Source organism: Tachyglossus aculeatus, chromosome X1 (assembly GCF_015852505.1).
Source record: "Tachyglossus aculeatus isolate mTacAcu1 chromosome X1, mTacAcu1.pri, whole genome shotgun sequence".
Classification (NCBI taxonomy): domain Eukaryota; kingdom Metazoa; phylum Chordata; class Mammalia; order Monotremata; family Tachyglossidae; genus Tachyglossus; species Tachyglossus aculeatus.
Window position 1 is genome coordinate 119,749,847 of NC_052101.1, and position 25,007 is coordinate 119,774,853.

At 45.4% G+C, this 25,007-nt stretch overlaps 1 protein-coding gene across 3 annotated transcripts in view; it reads left to right on the top strand.

The window, feature by feature from the left end:
• The first annotated feature begins 3,623 nt into the window (after positions 1-3,623).
• Positions 3,624-25,007, top strand: part of ARHGEF18 (Rho/Rac guanine nucleotide exchange factor 18) — a 68,132-nt gene continuing 46,748 nt past the window's right edge. For 2 of the 3 annotated variants that reach the window (XM_038771999.1, XM_038772001.1), the window contains exon 1: positions 3,624-3,724. The gene's annotated coding sequence lies outside the window, so the exon portion shown is untranslated. The remainder of the gene's footprint in view (positions 3,725-25,007) is intronic. The other variant, XM_038772000.1, reaches the window with a different exon arrangement.

Sequence of the window (25,007 nt, forward strand, 5' to 3'; positions counted from 1 at the left end):
AACCTTCTCACTGTACCTCCATCTCATCTGTCTTGCCACTGACCTGTCGCCCACACGCTGCCTCTGGCCTGGAACACCTTCCTTTCTCAAATATGAAAGACAATTACTCTCCCTGCCTTCAAAGCCTTATTGAAGGCACATCTCCTCCAAGAGGCCTTCCCTGTCTAAGCCTTTTCCTTTTCTTCTACTCCCTTCTGTATCGCCCTGACTTGTTCCCTTTACTCATACCCCCTTCCAGCCCCACAGTACTTACGTACATATCTGTAACTTTATATTAGTATCTGTCTCCCCTCTAGACTGTAAGCTCATTTTGGGCACAGAATGTGTCTGTTACTATAGTGTATTCTCCCAAGTGCTTAGTACAGTGCTGTGCACACAGTAAGCACTCAATAAATATGACTGACTGATTACTTCGTATCTACCCCAGTATTTGGCATATAGTAAGTGCTTAACATATAATTATTATTGTTATTATTATTTTAATTATTATTATGTGCTGAGGATGGGTGTAAAGAAAGACATAAGGCCTAGAAATGACTAGCAAGTTTGGTGAATTGTTAATTGTGGTATTGTAAAGCACTTACTATGTGCCAAGTACTGTACTAAGCACCGGGGTATATGCAAGATAATCAGGTCCCACATACGGTGCTCAGCCCAAATAGGAGATTGAACGGGTATTGAATCCCCATTTTGCAGATGAGGAAACTGAAGCACAGAGAAGATAAGTGACTTGCCCAAGATCACACAGCAGACACATGGCAGAGCTGGGATTAGAACCCAGGTCCTTTGACTCATTCATTCATTTCTATTTATTGAGTGCTTACTGTGTGCAGAGCACTGTACTAAGTGCTTGGGAAAGTACAATACAACAATAAACAGTGACATTCCCTGATCACAAAGAGGTTGCAGTCTAGAGGAGGGGAGACAGACATCAATACAAATAAATAAAATGACAGGTATGTGCTGCGGGGCTGGGAGGGGGGATGAGCAAAGGGAGCAAGTCATGGTGATGAAGAAGGGAGTGGGAGATGAGGAAAAGTGGGGCTTAGTCTGGGAAGGTTTCTTGGAGGAGATGTGCCTTCAGTAAGGCTTTGAAGCAGGGGGAGAGTAATTGTCTGTCAGATTTTAGGAGGGAGGGCATTCCAGGCCAGAGGCAGGATGTAGACTAGCGGTCAGCGGCAAGACAGGAGAGATTGAGGAGACTCCCAGGCCCATGCTCTTTCCACTAGGCCACACTGACTAAGTGGGGAAGACTCGTTGGGATTTTTACATGGGTTTTGAATCTGGCAAGAGCTGTGGTCTGATATATTTGGGGAGGTTCTCCCATTTACTCCTGGTTTTCAGGTTCAGCCAGTTCTCAAGAAGCAAAGAGTTCCAGAGCTTTGGACTCCTGCCGGAGAACACTTCCTCCAGTTCTTACTGGGCTTAACTTGACCGTCATCAAAAGCTTTGCTTTAGCATTAAAAAAAAAGAGCTTGAGGTGCAGGAGATTGAGTGTGTTCATTAGTTCTGTTTATGGTCTTTAAAGAGAAGCCTTGGAACTTTAAGTTCTCTCCTGAACTGAACTGGCAAGAGTCATCTTGAGCCAAGTTATAAAATGCTCAACCTGGAAAGCCAGGACTGTCAGTCTGCTATGATGAGCTGGTGCATGAGCCACCTTCTTTGGCTCCTGTGGGCTGCCACTCAGACCAACAAAGATATTGGAGTGTAGTTGGTCACTGTCAGCTCAGAATGGAAAATGATATAATAATAGCCAAATTAAGCATGGAAATAGTCACACATAATGCCTCAAATGATAGTTCTCATAAACTCTTGAACCGCCTTACAAAAATTGTCATCTGAAACACCAGATCATTAATTAAAGGCCCAGGTAGCTTTTCAAGTCCAAGGCACTTGCTGATAAAAGGCAGGCCTGATAGAAAGATAATTTGGCTCAGGCTGTATTTTGGGCTAGACAGGTTATGTCTTGAGGCAAACAAGGAGATCCTTTCTTGTCAGCCCTTTGCTGTAAACAATGTCCTTCCCCCTCACTTCACTCCTGTGGCTAACCCATTTCCAAGTTTTTTTTTTTTTAGTCTGTAAATAATTGAATACTAGGCAGCACTTTCTAGAGGCCTAGTTAGGCCTGTGAAAGGGAAAAGATTTGCTAGATCGGGAACTGCCTATGCTATTACACTCATCTGGGGGGTGGGGGGGAAATGAGAAGCACCATGGTATAGTGGTTAGAGCACAGGCCTGGGAGTCAGAAGGTTGTGGGTTCTAATCCCTGCTCTGCCATTATTTGTTGTATGACCTTGAGCAAGTCACTTTACTTCCCTGTGCCTCAGTTACCTCAACTGTAAAATGAGGGTTGGGACTGTGAGTGCCATGTGAGACAGGGACTGCGTCCAATCTGATTTGGTTGTATCCAATCTGGCACTTAGTGCAGTGCCTGGCATATAGGCTTAATAAATACCATAATTATTATTATTATGATGGTGAATGTTGGTGGGGAGGGGGTGCAGAGAAGAGACAGGCGACTACTGTAGAACAGATAAGATGCTTGATCTGCAGGGAAGGAAAAACAATTTTCTTCGGCCTTCTTGGTTGCAACCCATGATCTGGAGCCAAGGTCTACACACAACAAGGGTTCAAAGGGGAAACAGCCTAGTGGCAAGAGCACGGGCTTGGGAGTCAGAAGTCATGGGTTCTAATCCCAGTTGATCTGCTGTGTGACCTTGGGCAAGTCACTTAACTTCTCTGGGCCTCAGTTACCTCATCTAAGTGTGAGCCTCATATTCATTCAATTGTATTTATTGAGCGCTTACTGTGTGCAGAGCACTGTACTAAGCGCTTGGGAAGTACAAGTTGGCAACATATAGAAACGGTTCCTACCCAACAACAGGCTCACAGTCTAGAAGTCTCATATGGGACAGGGACCGTGTCCAACCCGATTCCCTTGTATCTCCCCCAGCCCAAGTAGGGCATCGAATGGGTACTGAATCCCCATTTTGCAGATGAGGGAGCTGAAGCACAGAGAATAATAATAATAATGGCACTTATTAAGCGCTTACTATGTGCAAAGCACTGTTCTAAGCGCTGGGGAGGTTACAAGGTGATCAGGTTGTCCCATGGGGTGCTCACAGTCTTCATCCCCATTTTACAGATGAGGTAACTGAGGCGCAGAAGAGTGAAATGACTTGTCCAAAGTCACACAGCTGACAATTGGCGGAACCGGAATTTGAACCCATGACCTCTGACTCCAAAGCCCGGGCTCTTGCCACTGAGCCACGCTGCTTCTCTTTGGAGGTCCTTTGACTCATACTCTGGCACAGAGTACCAGGGCGGTGAACAAGTACCCTAATTATTATTAAATACCACGGAAGAGCTAGCCAGTTCGTTTTCCGAGAACGTGGTCCTGTTGTCCTTCGGGGAGTCATTTGCGTGAAGGGCGGCGGAGGGAAGGCCAGCGTCAGCCCTACCCGCTCCGTCTGAGGCGCAGCTGCGGGGTCAAAGGTCAACCCGGCCTGCTCGCCCCACCCCTCTCTGACCGACAGGGGGAAGGGCCGAAAAAATGTGGCGCTTGCGCAGAGCCTTCCCTCCCGCCCGTTGTCTTCCGGCCCCATTCCCCCGCCCTGTATCCGGGCCGCCGGTGGTGGGGCTGGGGCCGGCGCTGCGCTGCGGGCCAGACGGCGGACTCGGAAATTGAGGCCCCCGGGGTAGCGGTAAGAACGGCCACCCACAGGTCGGTTGAGGGACGGAGCGGGACCGGGCCCGGGGGAAAGAAGGGACTGAAGCCCCAGGACCCCTTCCGTCCCCAGCTCTCTCTCTCTGGGGGAATAGTTCTCGTATTTAGGCAGTTTGTCGGGCCTGTTCCTTCCCGTTGTTGGTGGTACCATTCCTGCTGCTGCTCTTCGCATTCCCTTTGGCCGGGGCCCTTGGAGCTGCCCTTGGCATTTCTTGTTTCCCCTCCACTCCTCCCCCCTCCCGGAACACATGTGTAACACACACACATACACACACATAGAGTCATTTGCATTCGATGGGAGGCAGGGTGGAGGAGGGGCTCCGTTTTGTTCCCCAACTTGCTCTCGTCGAGAGAGCACCTGTCTGAGGAGGGAAGGTTGCAGGCCTTGGCCTCAGATTTGACAACTCAGGCTGCATTAAAATCAAAACCAACAACAAAAACACGCTTAAAAATGCATTCACTCAGCCGTCTTAATTGAGCGCTTACTTACTCTACGCACAGGACTGTACTAAGCGCTTGAGAGAATTCAGTACCACATGAAACAGGCGCATCCCCTGCCCGCAATGAGCTCACAGTCTAGAGGGACAGAAACGGTGGGGACCCAGAAGAACTTTAGAAAGCTTCGGTGGCCTTGGTATTTGGTTGGGAGAGGGGGGTTGGGAACCTTGTAAATGTCACCAGAAGCCCTATTTCCCAAAGAGAATTTGGTTCAAGGTGACGGCTAGCACGAAGAACAGTACTTGGCACGTAGTAAGCACTCAACAAATACCATAATTACTACTATTATGGCCCCTACACTGTTTTTTTCTCAGTTATTGCCCCTGATCTAAGAAGATTCTTGGTGGTAAAACTTAGCCAGAACTTGAACATGATTCTGACTTTCTTAAAATCCACTGACCTGCAGGATGCACCTACAGAGAAGATGGGTTCTCGGTGCTGAAAATCCATAAATGCTCTTTGAGTAATAATAATGATAATTATGGTACTTAAGCACTTACTATGTGCCAGTCACTGTACTAAGCACTGGGGTGGATACAAGCAAATCGGGTTGGACACAGTCCGGGTTCCGTGTGGGGCTCACAGTCTCAATCCCCATTTGACAGATGAGGTCACTGAGGCCCAGTGGAGTGACTAGCCCAGGGTCACACAGCAGACAAGTGGCAGAGCCGGGATTAGAACCCATGACCTTTTGACTCCCAGGCCCATGCTCTAGCCACTTTGCCAAGCTGATATTTAAAAAAAGTGGGCTCGTTGTGGGTAGGGAATGTCACTGATTATTGTCATATTGTACTCTCCCAAGTGCTTAATAAATACAATCGAATGAATTTATATTGAGTATGTCAAAAGCTTCTGATGTATCAAATGTATTTGGCTACCCCAATTAAAATTTGTGTCTAGCTATTGTAGTCTAACATGGAATTAAAGCTCCAAGCAGACTGCATCTAGGAAGTGCCAGGCAGATCTTAGTTGTTACTTCCAGAGGGATACATAGCAGTGGGCCTCTTTCCACCATTCCTCTCCAAGAGAGAAAACTATTTAAGCAGCTGCGTTCTTTACAGATGAGATTTTTGGCCAGAAGAGTATGGTGATATTAGTTACCCATAGGATCCATCACCCACAAAAAGCCCTTGTCAGGATGTGCTTGATATGAACCCCTGTCCTTGAAGGCCGTTGATTTTGCACCTAAAGAGTGTCTTTATAATAATAATAACAATAATGGCATTTGTTAAGCGCTCACTATGTGCAAAGCACTGTTCTAAGCGCTGGAGGGATACAAGGTAATCAGGTTGTCCTACATGGGGCTCACAGTCTTAATCCCCATTTTACAGATGAGGTAACCGAGTCACAGAGAAATTAAGTGACTTGTCCAAAGTCACACAGCTGACAAGTGGTGGAGCTGGGATTAGAACCCATGACCTCTGACTCCCAAGCCCAGGCTTTTTCTATGGAGCCACACAGTTGCCCTTTGCACATTAAACTTGATTTTATGTTGCAGTGTTTTCCCCTCTTAAATAAGAAATGTGTAAGAGATTTGAATTGTACTGGGTTGGTTTTCCCTACATGTAATTCAACTAATTTCTGAAGTGGAGGCTATAAAAGAGAAGGGGGCTCTGGGAAGGCCAAAGGATTATTTATAATTTCACCAAGTTGTAATGAAATGCAGTATGCTTTCTCCTCCCTAAAGCTGAGAGGACAAAACCCCCAGACCAAGCAAAGCTTTGTTGCTGCAGCTGTCACTTCATAAATTGTCTTGTGAGGGGTTTTTTAGTGTGGCAGAGCTGGCTGGTTAAAAAGCAAGTAATAATTTGGGGCAGTTTTATAGGTACTCTACCTGGGTATTTCCCTCATGAACACAGGATTTAAACCCAACATTTTAAGTAATGTTTTAAATCTAAAAAATTTGTAGTATTTTTGGTGGTGGTTTTTTCATTTGGGCCTGGGCTACACCCTGTAAAACATTAGGGTATGGGTAGGAAGAGTAGAACACTGTCACTGTTTTGCTTGTTTCCACAAAGTTTCTCCCAGAACTCACTTGTTTGTGTTCTTTCACTTACCTACAGGGTAGGGTAAAGGCAGAATTACAGTAAGGTACAAAGAAATCGGGTTTTGAAATATGTCTGCGTGACTACTTGGACTCCTGTTTTAATTTTATCTATTCCATGCAGCTGATTTTGTTAAAGCCTTCTGGAAGAGATACAGAGTATATCTTTCTGTATTTCCCAAGTGAAAATGAGCAATGCAATGTGCAGTTGCAGCAAAAGTCCTGTCTGGGCAGTCTTCACGCTCCTTGTTTTGGGCATGACTTAGTATCATTTTTCCTTCATGTTACAGGGAAATAGGGATTACTGTGGTAATAACAACAGAACAAAACCACTGTCCAGGTGGTACCAGACTGGGAGCTATCAAGACCCTTGCCTGCTACGCCTTCTTTAATGTTTACCTACCACGTGTTTGGAATACCTTTGATACTTATGTCATGGTAGTGCCCTCATCCAATGTCAATAACTTTTTAATGTCTGCACTAAAATAATTAAGTCGTCTCTACTCTTGACTCTGGGGCTCCTTGATGAGCAAAAGAAAAAGTATCGTGAGAGTATATTTTATGTCAAAGAGAAATATTTTTTCTGTTGCAAAGTAAGTATAGCTGTGTTTCCTAAGTAAACGATTGAATGGGGAACTCTGTTCCCCATGACTTTGAGAAAAATCAGAAGGCCAGTTCTGCTGAAACTTTCTTTGGAACGGTCGCTAAAGTTATTAGCTATGATATTGTGAGAGTGGAGTTCATTCCGGCCTTTCTGAAAGCAGGCCTAAAAGTAAGTTTCAGGGATGTGTCTGTGGCCGTCAATAATTTCTATTATTGCATTTACATCAGGATGTAGTAGAATAAGTGCACCTTTGCTGTGTTTAGGTTTCTGCTTCTGCTCCTGGATCAATAAAATGTCATGCACTCAGTAAAGACTATCCAGTTGAATGAATTATCACATGTGCATGGGTGCCCCTAAAGCCAGTGTTAAATCTGTTTTAAACCATTATGATGTGCAGTTAGAGCCAAAATTTATTGAAGGGTCAGATGAAACTCACCTTTGAGGTAAAAGGGTAGGTGTATTTGATTTCAATGTCAATCTATTGTCTTTATTAGTGACAATAATAATAATGATATTAAGCACTGTGCATCAAGCACTGTTCTAAGCGCTGGGGTAGATACAAGATAATCAGGTTGGACACAGTCCCTGTCCCATATGGGACTCACAGTCTTAATCCCCATTTTACAGTTGAGGTCACTGAGTCACAGAGAAATCAAGTGACTTGCCCGAGGTCAGACAGCAGACAAGTGTTGGTGCTGGGATTAGAACCCAGGTCCTTTTGACTCCCAGGCCTGTGCTCTGTCCACTAGGCCAAACTACTTCTCTATTGAGTGCTTACTACATGCACAGCACTGAACTAAGTGCTTGGGAGAATACGACAGACCCCAAATATTCTCAATCCTGTCACTTTGATCAACAAACTAGGAAAATGTGACCTAGATCTTAATTCAGGTAGGGATTTTTCATGTTTAAAAAATTGGGCTTGGGAGTCAGAGGTCCTGGGTTCTAATCCCAGCTCTGCCACTTGTCTGCTGTGTGACCTAGGGTAAGTCACTTAACTTCTCTGTGCTAGTAACCTCATCTGTAAAATGGGGATTGAGACTGTGAGCCCCATGTGGGACAGGGATTTGTCCAACCTGATTACGTTATATCTACCCCAGTGCTTAAAACACTGTTTGGCACATGGTAAGCACTTTAAAAATACCATTATTATTATTATTATTATTATCTGATTCAAGCAGTAATTATTGAGTTGATTTATTCGAGTAATTTATGGTTCACATAAAATAATAAGGCATGGCAAGCATTTGTTCAGTAACATTGCAGTACAAGCAAGTGATGAAATTGGCTAAATGAAAGTTCAACATCACATTAACATGCTGGTATACATAGCTATTAGTGTTAAGGTAAAGTTGCTTAATTTGAGATATCCAACAACAGCATCAATTCAGACCTAGCTGGATTCCCTTCCCTTCCCAGGCAGAACACTGTGGGAGCCACACCTGTCTCCCCCAGCTGTTAGAACATTGGCTGTCGTCTTCATCAGTCAGTTTAATAATTGTTCATTCATTCATTCATTGTCGGATTCTAGACTTTGAGCTTGTCATGAGCAGGAAAGTGTCTGTTGTTATATTGTACTCCCCCAAGCACTTAGTACAGTGCTTTACACACAGTAAGTGCTCAGTAAATATGATTGAATGGAGTGCTTACTATGTGCAGAGCAATGTACTAAGCACTTGGGAGAGTACATTATAACAATAAAGTCACATTCCCTGCCCACAATGAGCTTACAGTCTGGAGGTGGGGAGCGGAGAGACAGATATCAATTCAAATAAATAAAATAAAATTACAGATATGTATGTAAGTGCTGTGGGGCTGGGAGAGGGGAAGAGCAAAGGGAGCCTGTCAGGGTGACACAGAAGGGAATGGGAGATGAGGAAAAGTGGGGCTTATTCTAGGAAGGCTTCTTGGAGGAGATGTGCTTTCAATAAGGCTCTGAAGGGGTGGGGTGGGTGGGGTGGTAATTAACCATCAGATTTGAGGAGGGAAGGCATTCCTGAGGCAGGATGTGGGCTAGGGGTCATCGGGAAGACATTCAAGAATGAGGCACAGTGAGAAGGTTAGCACTAGAGGAGCGAAGTGTGCAGGCTGGGTTGTAGGTGGAGAGAAGCGAGGTGAGGTGGGAGAGGGCAAGGTGATTGAGTGCTTTAAAGCCAATGGTGAGGAGTTTTTGTTGGAGGTGGATGGGCAACCACTAGAGTTTTTTGAGGAACGGGATGATGTGTCCTGAACGGTTTTGTAGAAGAATGATCTGGGCAGCAGAGTGAAGTATGCACTGGAGAGGAGAGAGATAGGAGGCTGGGAGGTCAACAAGGAGGCTGATGTGGTCATCCAGGTGGGATAGGATGAGTGATTTTATTAATGAGGTAGCAGTTTGGATGGAGAGGAAAGGGCAGATTTTAGCGATTTTTATGAAGGATTGATTGATGGATTGAGTATGTGGGTTGAATGTTAGGAGCCAAGGTTAAGGGGTTGTGGGATAGGAAGGATAGTGTTGACATCTACAGTGATGGGAAAGTCAGGGGGAGGACAGGGTTTTGGGTGGGAAGATAAGGAGCTCTGTTTTGGACATGTTAAGTTTGAGGTGACAGGAGGATATCCAAGAAGAGATGCCCTGAAAGGAGGGGAGGGAGGGAAGAGAGAGAGGGAGATAGAGAGATATATAAGGGCTGGAGATGTAGATTTGGGAATCATTGGCATAAAGGTGGTAGTTGAAGCCATGGGAGCAAATGAGTTCTCCATGGAAGTGGGTGTAGATGGAGAACAGAAGGGGACCCAGAACTGAACCTGAAGAGACCCCCACAATTAGGGGGTGGAAGGCAGAGGAGGAGCCCGCAAAGGAGACTGAGAATGAATGGCCAGAGAAATGAGGTGAACCAGGAGAGGACAGAGTCAGTGAAGCCAAGGTTGGATAACATTTCCAGGAGAAAGGGGGTGGTTGACAGTATGGAAGGCACCTGAGAAGTTGAGGAGGATTAGGCTGGAGTAGAGGCCATTGGATTGAGCAAGAAGGAAATCATTGGTGACCTTTGAGAGGGCGGTTTCTGAGGAGTAAAGACTTCAGAAGGCAGATTGGAGGGGGTCGAGGAGAGAATTGGAGGAGAGGAATTTGAGACAATGGATGTAGACAACTCACTCTAGGCGTTTGGAGAGGAAAGGTCAGAGGGAGATAGGGCAATAACGAGGGAGCTGTGGGGTCAAGGGAGGGTTTTTTTAGAATGGGGAGATGTGGGCGTGTTTGGAAGCAGTGGGAAAGAAGCCATTGGAGAGCAAACGGTTGAAGATGGCTATTAGGGAGGGAAGAAGGGAGGGGGTGAGAGTTTTGATAAGGTGTGAAGGAATGGGGTCAGATACACAGGTGGAGAGGGTGACTTTTGAGAGGAGGCAGGAGATCTCCAGAGAAACTGACGGGAAGGGAATTGTAGTAAATAAGTGCTTACTCTGTACCAAATGTTGTACTAAACGCTGGGGTAGATTGTGGGCAGGGAACAAGGCTACCAACTCTGTACAGTGCTCTGCCAACAGTAAATGTTCAATAAATGCCATTGATATGAGATAATTGATATGAGAGAACCAATAAGAGATAATTGTCGCACACAGTCCCTGTCCCACATGGGGTTCACGGTCTAAGGGAAAGGGAGAACAGGTCTTGAATCCCCATTTTACAGATGAGGAAATAGAGTCACAGAGAAGTTGTGACTTGGCCAAGGTCACACAGTAGTTAAGCAATGATATAGAGGTCACCCAGCAGTTGAGTAATCAATGATATTTATTGAAAGTTTACTATGGGCAGAGCACTATACTAAGTGCATGGGAGAGTACAACACTGCAGAGTTGGTAATAATAATAATAATGATGGCATTTATTAAGTGCTTACTATATGTAAAGCACTGTTCTAAGCGCTGGGGCGGTTACAAGGGGATCAGGTTGTCCCACGGGGGGCGCTCACAGTCTTAATCCCCATTTTACAGATGAGGTAATTGAGGCACAGAGAAGTTAAGTGACTTGCCTAAAGTCACACAGCTGACAATTGGTGGAGCCGGGATTTGAACCCATGGCCTCTGACTCCAAAGCCCGGGCTCTTTCCACTGAGCCACGCTGCTTCTCTAAGCAGTGTTCCTTGGTAGACACGTTCCTTGCCTCTTAGGAGCTTCCATTCTAGAGGGGGAGACAGACATTTAAATTAATTACAGCTCTGAACATAGTACTGTAAAGCTGACGCTGGGGTGAATAAGTGCATAGATGCCGTAACTGGCAAAACCTGAGGTTAGAACCCAGGTTCTCTGACTCCCCAGCCCGTGCTCTTTCCATTAAGCCACACTGCCAGGTGCAGTCAAGTGGCAGAGAACTGTGTCCTCCAAATATTGTTTTACTTGCCTATTTTTAATAAAATTAAGCAGTCCAGAATCCAATGTTAAGTTTATCTAATTGTTGTTTGTAATATATTCATTCATTCAGTTGTATTGAGCGCTTACTGTGTGCAGAGCACTGTACTAAGCACTTAGGAAGTACAAGTTGGCGACATAGAGAGACAGTGTCTACCCAGCAACTGGCTCACAGTCTAGAAGGGGGAGACAGACAACAAAACAAAACATGTGGACAGGTGTCAAGTCATCAGAATAAATAGAAATAAAGCTAGATGCACATCATTAACAAAATAAATAGAATAGTAAATATGTACAAGTAAAATAAATAGAGTAATAAATCTGTACAAACATATACAGGTGCAGTGGGGAGGGGAAGGAGGTAGGGCAGGGGGATGGGGAGGAGGAGAGGAAAAAGGGGGCTCAATCTGGGAAGGCCTCCTGGAGGAGGTGAGCTCTCAATATATTCTTATTCTTTGTGTCTTTCTCCCTTTTAGACAGTGGATAGGGACTGTGTGTTTAAGTGATTACCTTCTGTTTCTCCCAGCACAGTACAGTGCTTTACACATAGTAAGCACTTGCTAAATGTTAGTGATTATAACAGTATTTTTGATGAGGCAGTTGGATAGTGAACTGAGAAGAAAGATGAGATGCACACAAAAGGGAAGCAAAAACTGGTCATATGTCCCATTACCCAAGGAAACTCCAGACTTGACCCACCGAGGAGAAGGAAAATCCTCCAGAAAATAATTTTGTTCCATTTTTTAAATGATCAGACTCCCAGTTATCACATACTGAGCAACAGTGGGCCTGGGAGTCAGAAGACCTGGGTTCTAATCTTAGTTCTGCCACTTTCCTGCTGTGTGACCTTGGGCAAGTCACTTAACATCTCTGGGCCTGAGTTTCCTCATCTGTAAAGTGGGGAATCAATATCTGTTCCCCCTCCTGTCCCACAAGCCCATAACCTAGGCATGATTCTCAACTCATCTCTCTCATTCTATCCAAATATTCAGTGTCACCAAATCCTATCAGTTCTACCTTCACAACATCGCTACAAACTGCCCTTTTCTCTCCAAGCCAATTTGTAATAATAATAATAATGGCATTTATTAAGCACTTACTATGTGCAAAGCACTGTTCTAAGCGCTGGGGAGGTTACAAGGTGATCAGGTTGTCCCACGTGGGGCTCACAGTCTTAATCCCCATTTGACAGATGAGGTAACTGAGGCACAGAGAAGTTAAGTGACTTGCCCAAAGTCACACAGCTGACAATTGGCGGAGCTGGGGTTTGAACCCATGACCTCTGACTCCAAAGCCGATGCTCTTTTCCACTGAGCCACGCTGCTTCTGTGTACCAAATGCTTAGTACAGTGCTCTGCACACAGTAAGCGCTCAGTAAATACGATTGAATGAGTGAATGAAATCTGAACAGCTACTATGTTGATCCAAGCACTTGTCGCATCCCACCTAGACTATAGCATCAGCCTCCCTGCCTCCTGTCTCTCTCCACTCCAGTCTATATTTCCCTCTGCTGCTTGGATTGTTTTTCTAAAAAAGGTTTAATCCATGTTTCCCCACTCCTCAAGGACCTCCAGTGGTTGCCCATCCACATCTGCATCAGAGAGAAACTCTTTACCCTTGCCCCTGCCTATCTTGTTGATTTCCTACTATAACCCAGTATGCTCACTTCACTCATCTAAGACCAACCTACCTTGATCTCATCTATTTTGCTGCTGACCCCACCCCCTCATCCTTCTTCTGGCCTGGAAACCCCTACGCCCCCATTTCTGACCATCACTTTCCCAGTCAATCAGTTGTATTTATTGAGTGCTTACTGTGTACAGGGCATTGTACTAAATGCTAGGGAGCATACCTTATAACAGAATTCGTAGACATATTCCCTGCCCAACGTGACCGTAGAATCTAGAGGGGGAGACAGAATTAATATAAATTATGGATATATATACATAAGTGCTGTAGGATAAATAAAGGGTACCAATCTAAGGACAACATAGAAATGAGAATTAAAAGGGGAAATGAGGGCTTAGTCAGGCAAGTCCTTTTGGAGGAGATATGCTTTTAATTAGCTGGAGATGGAGAGAGTGATTGGCTGTGGGATATGAAGAGTGAGGGAATTTCAGGCTAGAGGCAGAACGTGGGTGAGAGGTCAGCAACGAGATCGAGGTAGAGGAGTGAAGTGTAGGTGCTGGGTTGTAGTAAGAAAACAAGAGAGGTAAGGTAGGAGGAAGCAAGGTGATTGAGTGCTTTAAAGCCAGTGGTAAGAAGTTTCTGCTTGATGAGGGTGGATGGGCAACCACTGGAGATTCTTGAGGAGTGAAGAAACAGGGACTGAGCGGTTTTGTAGAAAAATGATCCAGGCAGCAGAGGAGGCGGATGCAGTAGTTGAGGTGGGATAGGATATGTGCTTGGATTAACGTGATAGCAGTTTGGATAGAGAGGAAACACCTCCTTCAAGAGCCTTCCCTGACTAAGCCCTCATTTCCCCTACTCCCCCTCCCTTCTGCTTTGGTTTGCACTTGGGATTTCTACCCTTTCTTCATCTTACTCTTAGCCTCACAACACTTATGTACGTGTAACTGATTTACATGTCTATCCCCCCCCCCCAAACTGCAAGCTCTACCACGTCTACATGTCTACCAATTCTGTTATATTGTAATAATAATGGTATTTCTTAAGGACTTACAATGTATCAAGCACTGTTCAAAGCATTGGGGTAGATACAAGATCAACAGTGAGATAGATGAGATCGAGGTAAAGAGTAGGTGGGAGGGGAGCGGAGTTTGCAGGTTGGGTTGTAGTAGGAGTTTGGTGAGGGGAGAGCTGATCGAGTGCCTTAAAAGCCGATGGTACGGAGTTTCTGTTTGATGCAGAGGTGGATGGGCAACCGCTGGAGGTTCTTGAGGAGCAGGGACTCTATGGACTGAGCAGTCTTATAAAAATGGTCTAGGCAGTGGTAGGGACTGGAGTAGAGAGAGACAAGAGGCTGGGAGGTCAGCAAGGAGACTGATGCAGTAGCCAAGATGGAATATTACTCTCCCGCCTTATTGAATGCACATCTCCTCCAAGAGGCCTTCCCTGACTAAGCCCTCATTTCCTCTTCTCCTACTCCCTTCTGTGTCACCCTTGCACTTGGATTGGCTCCCTTTATTCACCCCTTCATCAGCATTTATGTCCATAGCCATAATTTACTTATCTTAATGTCTGTCTCCCCGTCTAGAGTCTAAGCTCATTGTAGGCAGGGAATGTGTCTACCAACTCGGTTATACTGTACTCTACTAAGTGCTTAGTACAGTGCTCTGCACACAGTAAGAGCTCAATTATTACAATCGATTAATATAAGGGCTCTCCCAAGTGCTTAGTACGGTGCTCTGCACCTAGTAGGGGCTCAATAAACACTTATCAATTCGTTATTTAAATATGGAACAGAAGCATTACAACCACCTTCTACTATATCCGCCCAACCACTATAGTTATTATCAATGGCTACAGGTACATCAATTTCCTCCTCGTCTCCCCGCCGCCTCACCCCCATTTCTAAATCCTCTGTTTTTCTTTCCCCCCTTATATTTTAACTCTAGCAACACTTACTGAGGCAGTCACCACGCCCCCTTTCACAACTCATAGCTCACTCTGGTCTCTCCCTGTCCCCAGTCCCAGAGCTTTCGCTGGTGCAGATAAAACTGGGTTCAAACCAGGAAGTGGGGCCTGAGGTGCTGCTGTGGAAGCAACTGCAGCACTGGTTAAAGCTTAAAAAATAAATACTTGAGCTTTAAGGGGGGACCTGGGAGATAAAGGAAGGGGAGATGGTGAGTTCAGGGTGTGGGAAGCAGGGGGAAGAGAGTGATTGGCAGGAAAAGATTTAAAATGTGTTTTTACTTACCTGCACTTCAGGCTGTCATATTGGGGCTGGTTCCAGAACAGATCCTAACTAGTGTGCTTTATTTATTCATTTTTTTAATGGTATTTGTTAAGCGCTTACTGTGTGCCAGGCACTACTGTAAACTCTGGGGTAGCTACAAGATAATCAGGTTGGTCACAGTCCATGTCCCCACATGGGGCTTACAGGGATAATCCCCATTTTACAGATGAGGGAGCTGAGGCACAGAGACTTTCAGTGATTCTGCCCCAGGTCATTTCAGTCTATGGGAAAAGAGAAGCAGCATGGCTTAGTGGCAAGAGCATGGCCATGGGAGTCAGAAGACTTGGGTTCTAATTCCAGCTCTGCCACTTGTCTGCTGTGTGACCTTGGGCAAGCCACTTAATTTCTCTGTGCCTCAGTTACCTCATCTGTAAAATGGGGATTAAGACTATGAGCCCCACATGGGACAACCTGATTACCTTTGTATCTACCCCAGCGCTTAAAACAGTGCTTGGCACATAGTAAGCGCTTAACAAATACCATAATCATCATCATCATCATCACGTTTTCTAGGTTGTCTTGGGTTAAGCATACACAAAACTGAGAGTAAAACTGGATCAGCACTAGTTGAGTAGAAAAACCTCTTGACTAGGCATTCAGAGTAATAATAATAATAATGGCATTTATTAAGCACTTACTATGTGCAAAGCACTTTTCTAAGCACTGGGGAGGTTACAAGGTGATCAGTGGGGCTCACAGTCTTAATCCCCAGCTTAGACCGAAAGCTGAACGTTAGCAGTGTGCAGGAAAATCTCAAATACCACTGTAGTTGAATATAATTTGGAAAACATCAATAGGAATTGAGGGATAATGTTCTCAACATCCCAGGTTTTTCATATTTTTTTAAAAGAAGCACATTAGAACAAAATTTTTCAAGTGTCTTTTCCATCACTACAGACAATGCCACTATCCTCCCTCTCACAAACCTGTAACTTTGGCATCATCCTCAACTTATCTCTCTCATTCAGTCCACATATTCAATATGTCACTAAATCCCATAGGTTCTGCCTACACCACATTGCCAAATTTTGCCCTTTCCTCTCCATCTTCACTGCTACTAAGCTGATCCAAGAATTTATCCTATTCTGCCTCCTCGCTAACCTTCCTGCCTTCTGTCTCTCCAGTCCATACTTCACTCTGCTGCACGGATCATTTTTCTGCAGAAAAATTAAGTCCACATAATAATGATGGTATTTGTTAAGCGCTTACTATGTGCCAAGCACTGTTCTAAACACTGTCTCCCCGCCCTTCAAGAACTTCCAGTGGTTGCCCATCCACCTTTGCATCAAATGAAAACGCCTTACCGTCAGCTTTAAAGCAGTCTCCTCACCTCGCTGATTTCCTACTACTAGTATTATAATGATAATAATTGTGGTATTTGTTAAGTACTTACTATGTGCCAAGTACTGTACTAAATGCTGGTCATCAGTAAGATAATCAGGTCCCACTTGGGACTCACAGTCTAAATGGGAGGGAGAACAGGTATTGAATCCCCATTTTGCAGATGGGGGAACTGAAGCCCAGAGAAGTGACTTGCCCAAGGTCACACAGCTGATGGGGCGGAGGCAAGATTAGAACCCAGGCCCTTGAGGGCTGGGGAGCTGTCAACCAATTCTGTTGGTTGGTTACACTGTGGACCATCCCCTTCTCCTCAACACGCTATCTGACTTTGGCTTCACAGACTCCGTCATCTCCTGGTTCTCCTCTTATCTCTCCGGTCGTTCATTCTCAGTCTCTTTTGCAGGCTCCTCCTCCCCCTCCCATCCCCTTACTGTGGGGGTTCCCCGAGGTTCAGTGCTTGGTCCCCTCCTGTTCTCAATCTACACGCACTCCCTTGGTGATCTCATTCGCTCCCACGGCTTCAACTATCATCTCTACGCTGAGGACACCCAGATCTACATCTCTGCCCCTGCTCTCTCCCCCTCTCTCCAGGCTCACATCTCCTCCTGCCTTCAGGACATCTCCATCTGGATGTCTGCCCGCCACCTAAAACTCAACATGTCCAAGACTGAACTCCTTGTCTTCCCTCCCAAACCCTGCCCTCTCCCTGACTTTCCCATCTCTGTTGACGGCACTACCATCCTTCCCGTCTCACAAGCCCGCAACCTTGGTGTCATCCTTGACTTCACTCTCTCGTTCACCCCTCACATCCAAGGCCGTCACCAAAACCTGCCGGTCTCAGCTCCGCAACATTGCCAAGATCCGCCCTTTCCTCTCCATCCACACCGCTACCCTTCTCGTTCAAGCTCTCATCCTATCCTGTCTGGACTACTGCATCAGCCTTCTCTCTGATCTCCCATACTCGTGTCTCTCCCCACTTCAATCCATACTTCATGCTGCTGCCCGGATTGTCTTTGTCCAGAAACGCTCTGGGCATGTTACTCCCCTCCTCAAAAATCTCCAGTGGCTACCAATCAATCTGCGCATCAGGCAGAAACTCCTCACCCTGGGCTTCAAGGCTCTCCATCACCTCGCCCCCTCCTACCTCACCTCCCTTCTCTCCTTCTACAGCCCACCCCGCACCCTCCGCTCCTCTGCCGCTAATCATCATCATCATCATCAATCGTATTTATTGAGCGCTTACTATGTGCAAAGCACTGTACTAAGCGCTTGGGAAGTACAAATTGGCAACATATAGAGACAGTTCCTACCCAACAGTGGGCTCACAGTCTAAAAGTCTAATCTCCTCACCGTACCTCGTTCTCGCCTGTCCCGCCATCGACCCCCGGCCCACGTCATCCCCCGGGCCTGGAATGCCTTCCCTCTGCCCATCTGCCAAGCTAGCTCTCTTCCTCCCCTCAAGGCCCTACTGAGAGCTCACCTCCTCCAGGAGGCCTTCCCAGACTGAGCCCCTTCCTTCCTCTCCCCCTCGTCCCCCTCTCCATCCCCCCATCTTACCTCCTTCCCTTCCCCACTGCACCTGTATATATGTGTATGTGTTTGTACATATTTGTTACTCTATTTATTTATTTTACTTGTACATATCTATTCTATTTATTTTATTTTGTTAGTATGTTTGGTTTTGTTCTCTGTCTCCCCCTTTTAGACTGTGAGCCCACTGTTGGGTAGGGACTGTCTCTATATGTTGCCAACTTGTACTTCCCAAGCGCTTAGTACAGTGCTCTGAACACAGTAAGCGCTCAATAAATGCGATTGATGATGATGATGATGATGATGTTGCACTCTCCCAAGTGCTTAGTAGACTCATGCATTTGTTCAGTCGTATTTATTGAATGCTTACTATGTGCAGAGCACTGTTCTGAGCACTTAGGAGAGTACAATATAACAATAAAACTCCACCCACAGTAAGTTTTCAGTAAATGCCACTGTTTAATTGAAGAGTGTAACTGTGGACATGTAGAGTTGTATGTCATAAACCAGATCATGGTGATTCACACACGTTCACAATACTTTACATTCCATGCAAAACCTCAGGGCTGAATCTGTGTAGCCTTCAAAATAGGGAGACTTGAGCTCAGTGTTTATAATGATGTTTATTTTAGGTTGAGAGCTTTTAGATGCTGTTTTGTGGTTGTTATTGTTCAGTGCTTAGAACAGTGCTTTGCACATAGTAAGCGCTTAACAAATACCATCATCATCATCATACCTTCACTTGGTTAGAGAAGCAGCCTGGCTCAGCGGAAAGAGCACGGGCTTGGGAGTCAAAGGTCATGGGTTCTAATCCCGGATCCCCCACATGTCTACTGTGTGACTTGGGGCAAGTCACTTAACTTCTCTGAGCCTCAGTTACCTTATCAGTAAAATGGGGATTAAGACTGTGAGCCCCACATGGGACAACGTGATCACTTTGTATCCTCCTCAGCGCTTAGAACAGCACTTTGCACATAGTAAATGCCTAACAAATGCCATCATTTTTTGTTTTAAACAGACCCCTTTAAATATATAGCAATAAGCATGGTCCAGTCTGGTAAAAAGCAAGAGGAATTATGTAATTACATATCTCCATTGAAAGTCAGAGCAGAGCAATGCTGGCTTTTGATCATCAGAATTCATGGTCTGGCATCGTAAACTCATCTCTCATTCAACCCACATATTCACTCTGTCACCAAATCCTGTCGGTTCTCCCCGCACAGCATCGCTAAAATCCGCCCTTTCCTCTCCATCCAAACCATTATGCTGATCCCAAGCACTTATCCTACCTATCCTGCCTTGACTACTGCATCTGCTTTCTTGCTGACCTCCCTGCCGCCTGTCTCTCCCCACTTCATCCCTCACTCTGCCACCTAGATCATTTTTTCTTAAAAAAAAATCAGCTCATGTTTCCCCACTCCTCAAGAACTTCCAGTGATTGCCCATCCACCTTCATGTCAAACAAAAAGTCCTTACCATTGGCTTTAAAGAACTCAATCGGCTCGCCCCCTCCTATCTTACCTCACTGATGTCCTACTTCAGCCCAGCCAGCACACTTCACTCCTCTAGCCCCAACTTACTCACTGTGACCCAGTCTTAGCTATCTCGCCACTGAGCTTTTTCCTGTGTCCTCCCTCTGGCCTGGAACTCCCTCCCCTTCCATATATGCCAGATCACCACTCTCTTCGCCTTCTAAGCCAAATTAAGGTCACATCTCTTCCAAGAGGCCATCCTCAATTAAGCCCTCTCTGTCCTACTTTGTCTGTGCGCTTGGATCCATACCCTTTGAGCACTTGATGTTCACCCCACCCTCCACCTCACAGCACTTCCGTACATATCCATAACATTTAATTGTACTCATGCCTGCCTACCCTTCTAGACTGTAAGCTCATTGAGGGCAAGGAACAGGTTTAGCAACTCTGTATTGTACTCTCCTGAGTGCTTAGTACAGTGTTCTGCACACAGTAAGTGCTCAATAAATGCCATTGAGTAATGGTCAGCTGTTGTTCTATAACTATGAAAAGAAAATTAGGGATGCGTAGTCTTAAAATTTGCCCCAAGGAAAGAAAGGTCATTGACTTTTTTTAAATCCCCTTTTCAATCTCCTGTCATACTGTCCTACTATTTGTTGCTGAAATAGGAGCTCTGTTTAAGTTCATGGTAATAATAATAATAATGATAGCATTTATTAAGCACTTACTATGTGCAAAGCACTGTTCTAAGTGCTGGGGAGGTTACAAGGTGATCAGGTTGTCCCACGGGGGGCTCACAGTCTTAATCCCCATTTTACAGATGAGGTAACTGAGGCCCAGAGAAGTGAAGTGACTTGCCCAAAGTCACCCAGCTGACAATTGGCAGAGCTGGGATTTGAGCCCATGACCTCTGACTTCAAAGCCCATGCTCTTTCCACTGAGCCACCCTGCAGTTGTAAGTAGAATACTAATGGAGAGGAGAGGTGGTTTTTTTTTTGAGGTTTTGTAATTTTCCTGATACATATTGCCCTTTTCTTTAGTTATCCTGGGAGCACAGGAAACTGTTGCCCTGAAACCAAACCTTAAGCAACATGACATTTTAAGACTCTAGAAGACCTTTGCACAAATGATTTAGCACTTAACACCACCATCGGTTAATGTTATAAATGTTGTTTTTAAACTAACACAAGATGGCAGCTGCCCTTTCAGTCCATATTTATTGAGCACCTGCTATGTGCAGAGCACTGCACTAGGAGCTTGAGAGCATATAAGAGGTAGAAGACATCAGTTAATCCATAGCATTTATTGAGAGTGTACTGCTTTCAGAGCACTGTTCGTAGCCTGAGGAAGAATATAATAGAGGTAAAAATGCATAATCCTTGCCTTCAGCAAGGGAGACAGGCGCAAACTTATCTACAGGTAGGTGGAAAAAGATATTTGAAAGATAGATGAATAAATGCTTAAGTAGTCAAGTACATAAATTGATACATATATCACCCACCTCCTGCCTCTGGACTGGAACTGGAACTCCCTCCCTCTTCATATCTGACAGACACTTTCCTTCCACCTCCCCCCCCCAAAGCCTTATCGAAGATATGTCTCCTCCAAGAGGCCTTCCCTGACTAAGCTCTCCTTTCCTCTTTTCCCACTCCCTTCTGTGTCGCCCTGACTTGCTCCCTTTATTCACCCCTCTCCCAGACCCACAGCACTTATATACATATATGTAATTTTATTTATATTAATGTCTATCTCCCCCTCTAGACTTTAAGCTCATTGTGGGTAGGGATTGTGTCTGTTCTATTGTTATATTGTCCTCAAAAATCTCCAGTGGCTACCAATCAATCTGCGCATCAGGCAGAAACTCCTCACCCTCGGCTTCAAGGCTCTCCATCACCTCGCCCCCTCCTACCTCACCTCCCTTCTCTCCTTCTACAGCTCAGCCCACACCCTCCGCTCCTCTGCCACTAATCTCCTCACCGTGCCTCGTTCTCGCCTGTCCCGCCGTCGACCCCCGGCCCACGTCATCCCCCTGGCCTGGAATGCCCTCCCTCCCAACATCCGCAAAGCTAGCTCTCTTCCTCCCTTCAAGGCCCTACTGAGAGCTCACTTCCTCCAGGAGGCCTTCCCAAACTGAGCCCCCTCCTTCCTCTCCCCCTCGTTCCCCTCTCCATCCCCCCCGTCTTACCTCCTTCCCTTCCCCACAGCACCTGTATATATGTATATATGTTTGTATATATTTATTACTCTACTTATTTTACTTGTACGTATCTATTCTATTTATTTTATTTTGTTAATATGTTTGGTTTTGTTCTCTGTCTCCCCCTTCTAGACTGTGAGCCCACTGTTGGGTAGGGACTGTCTCTATATGTTGCCAGCATGTACTTCCCAAGCGCTTAGTACAGTGCTCTGCGCACAGTAAGCGCTCAATAAATACAATTGATTGATTGAGGGAGATGTGCTTTTAATAAGACTTTAAGGTGGGGTGAGTGATCATCTGTCAATATGAAGAAGGAAGGTATTCCAGACCAGACGCAGGACATGGGCAAGGGGTTGCCGGCGAGATAGACGAGATCGAGTGAGTAGGTTGATACTGGAGGAGCAAAGCGTGCCGGCTGGGTTGTAGTAGGAAATGAGAGAGGTAAGATAGGAGGGGGCAAGGTGATTGCTTTTAAAGCCTATGGTAAGAAGTTCCTCTTTGATGCAGAGGTGGATGGGCAACCACAGGAGGTTCTAGAGGAGTGGGGAAATATTGACTGAACGTTTTTGTAGAAAAATGATCCAGACAGCAGAGTGAAATATGGGCTGGAGTGGGAAAAGGCAGGGAGGTTAGCGAATAGGTTGATGTACTAATCAAGGTGATGTAGTACAAGTGCTTGTATTAACGTGATAGCAGTTTGGAGAGGAAAGGGTGGATTTTTAGCAGTGTTGTAGAGGTTGAACCGACAGGATTTGGTGACAGATTGAATAAGTGAGTTGAATGAGAAAGATCAGCCGAGGATAACTCCAAGGCCTGGGAGACAGGGAGGGTGGTGATGCTGTCTACAATGGCAGGAAAGGCAGGGGTTCTGTTTTGGACACATTGTTTGAGATGTCATGTCGGTGAGGCATCCAAGGAGAGACGCTTAGTACAGTGCTCTGCACACAGTAAGCGCTCAATAAATACAATTGAATGAATGAATGAATGAAAGTTCAACCCAGGGTGGTCCCAAATAGGGGCGTTATTTCATTTTGTAGGAAAGGTAGTTTATAAATATAATGAGGCCATTGAATAAAGTTTAAACTTATCCAGAATAATTTGAATAAGCCCAAACAGTGTGGTTATGTTGGGTAAGCCATTATTCTTCTTGTGAGGTTTATGTGAAAATGGATAGTATTTTTTTACTCAGTTGATAAATGAGCATTGGAAAGCCTCTTAACTGTGATGTTTTAAAATACCTGGAATAACACATGTTTTGTTTTGTTGTCTATGTCCCCCTTCTAGACTGTGAGCCCGTTATTGGGTCGGGACCGTCTCTATATGTTGCCGACTTGTACTTCCCAAGCTCTTAGTATAGTGCTCTGCACACAGTAAGCGCTCAATAAATACAATTGAATGAATGAATGAATGTCCCCTGGAGGCAAGGGAAAATTCGAGACTGCAGAGAAGGAGAGAGATCAGGGCCGGAGATGTAAATTTGGGCATCATCCACATAGAGGTGGTAGTTGAAGCCACTGGAGCGATTGAATTCTTCGAGGGAGTGGCTGTAGATGGAGACTAGAAGTGGCCCCAGAACTGAGCGCTGAGGGACTCCCACAGTTAGGGGGTGGAAGGCAGAGGAGGACTGTGAGCCCATTGTTTTTTTTTTTATAATGGCATTTATTAGACGCTTACTATGTGCAAGGCACTGTTCTAAGCGCTGGGGTTATACAAGGTGATCAGGTTGTCCCACAGGGGGTTCACAGTCTTCATCCCCATTTTACAGATGAGGTAACTGAGGCCCAGAGAAGTTAAGTGACTTGCCCAAAGTGACACAGCTGACAAGTGGCAGAGCAAGGATTCAAACCCATGACCTCTGACTCCAAAGTCCGTGCTCTTTCCACTGAGCCACGCTGCTTCTTGTTGGGTAGGGATACAACTACTCTGCCTATCAACTCTGCTACACTGTATTCTCTTCATTGTACACTGTACTGCTTCATTGTTGGGTAGGGATTGTCTCTGTTGCCTAATTGTACTTTCCAAGCACTTAGTACAGTGCTCTGCATACAGTAAGCACTCCATAAATACGATTGAATGAATGAGCCCACGAAAGAGGCTAAAAATGAGGCGCCAGATAGGAGGAGAAAATGAATCGGGGAAGGGGGGATTTCAGGAGGGCTATGGTGATGGGGTCTGGTGGAATTGAAGTGGGGAGGGGATGAGCAACGTATTGGTGGGAAAAGTGAGAGTGAGGAACGATAAGAAAGTTTGCTCGGGAGGAGCATACATAGGGTGCCAAATGGAGAATAGCTGGTGAAGGGGGCAGATTAGTAAAGAGAGAGTGGGTGGAGAAGTTTGAAGCCAATCAGAGGCAGTGACCCACTGAAAAGAGCACGGAACTGGGAGTCAGGAGCCCCGGCTTCTAGTTCCAGCTCCGCTATCACTCAATTGATGGTATTGGTTGAGCACTTACTGTGTGCAGCAGACTGTACTAATCGCTTGGGAGAGGATGATACAATAGAGTTGGCAGGTGCAATCCCTGCCCACAAGGACCTTGCAGTCTACAAGGGGGAGAGGCATTAAAATAAATTAATTAGGGGAAGTAGTAGAGTCCCTATATAGGGATATATACGTAAGTGCTGTGGGGTGAGTATTAGCGTGCTTAAGGGGTACAACCAAGTGCATAGGTGAGGAGTTTGGGTTTGTTGTGGAGGTGGTTAAGCAACCATGGGAAGTTCTTGAGGAGTGGGGAGATAAGAACTCAGCCATTTTTTGTTGTTGTTGTGGGGTTTTTTGTTGTGTTTTTTAAAGAAAAATCATCTGGAAAGCAAACAGAGTGAAGTTAAGCCTGGAGTGGGGAGGGGCAGGAAGGGGCATCAAGGAGGAAGATGCAGTAGTCAAGGCAGAATAGGTTGAAGTGCTTGGATCAGGGTAGTAGTAACATGGATGGAGAGGAAATGGTGGATTTTCGTGATGCGATGGTAGAACTCAATTTGGCAGTTATCGAATATTTGAGGATAAAATGTGGAAAAAATGCTGTGTTCCCTCATGGACTATGAGCCTTGTGAGGGACAGGGACTGTGTCCAATCTGCTTATCTTGTAGCTACCCCAGTGCTTAGTTCAGTATTAATCATATAGTGCTGAACAAATATTATTATTGTTATTATTGTCATCCTCATTATGCTCCAGCACTTAGCTCAGAATTTAATACCTATATGTGTTTCATACCATCAGTATTACTTTACTGTTCTTAAGGGAATGGGTAGCCAATGGAGATTTTTGAGGAGGAGTGAGATGGAAGTAGAACAAT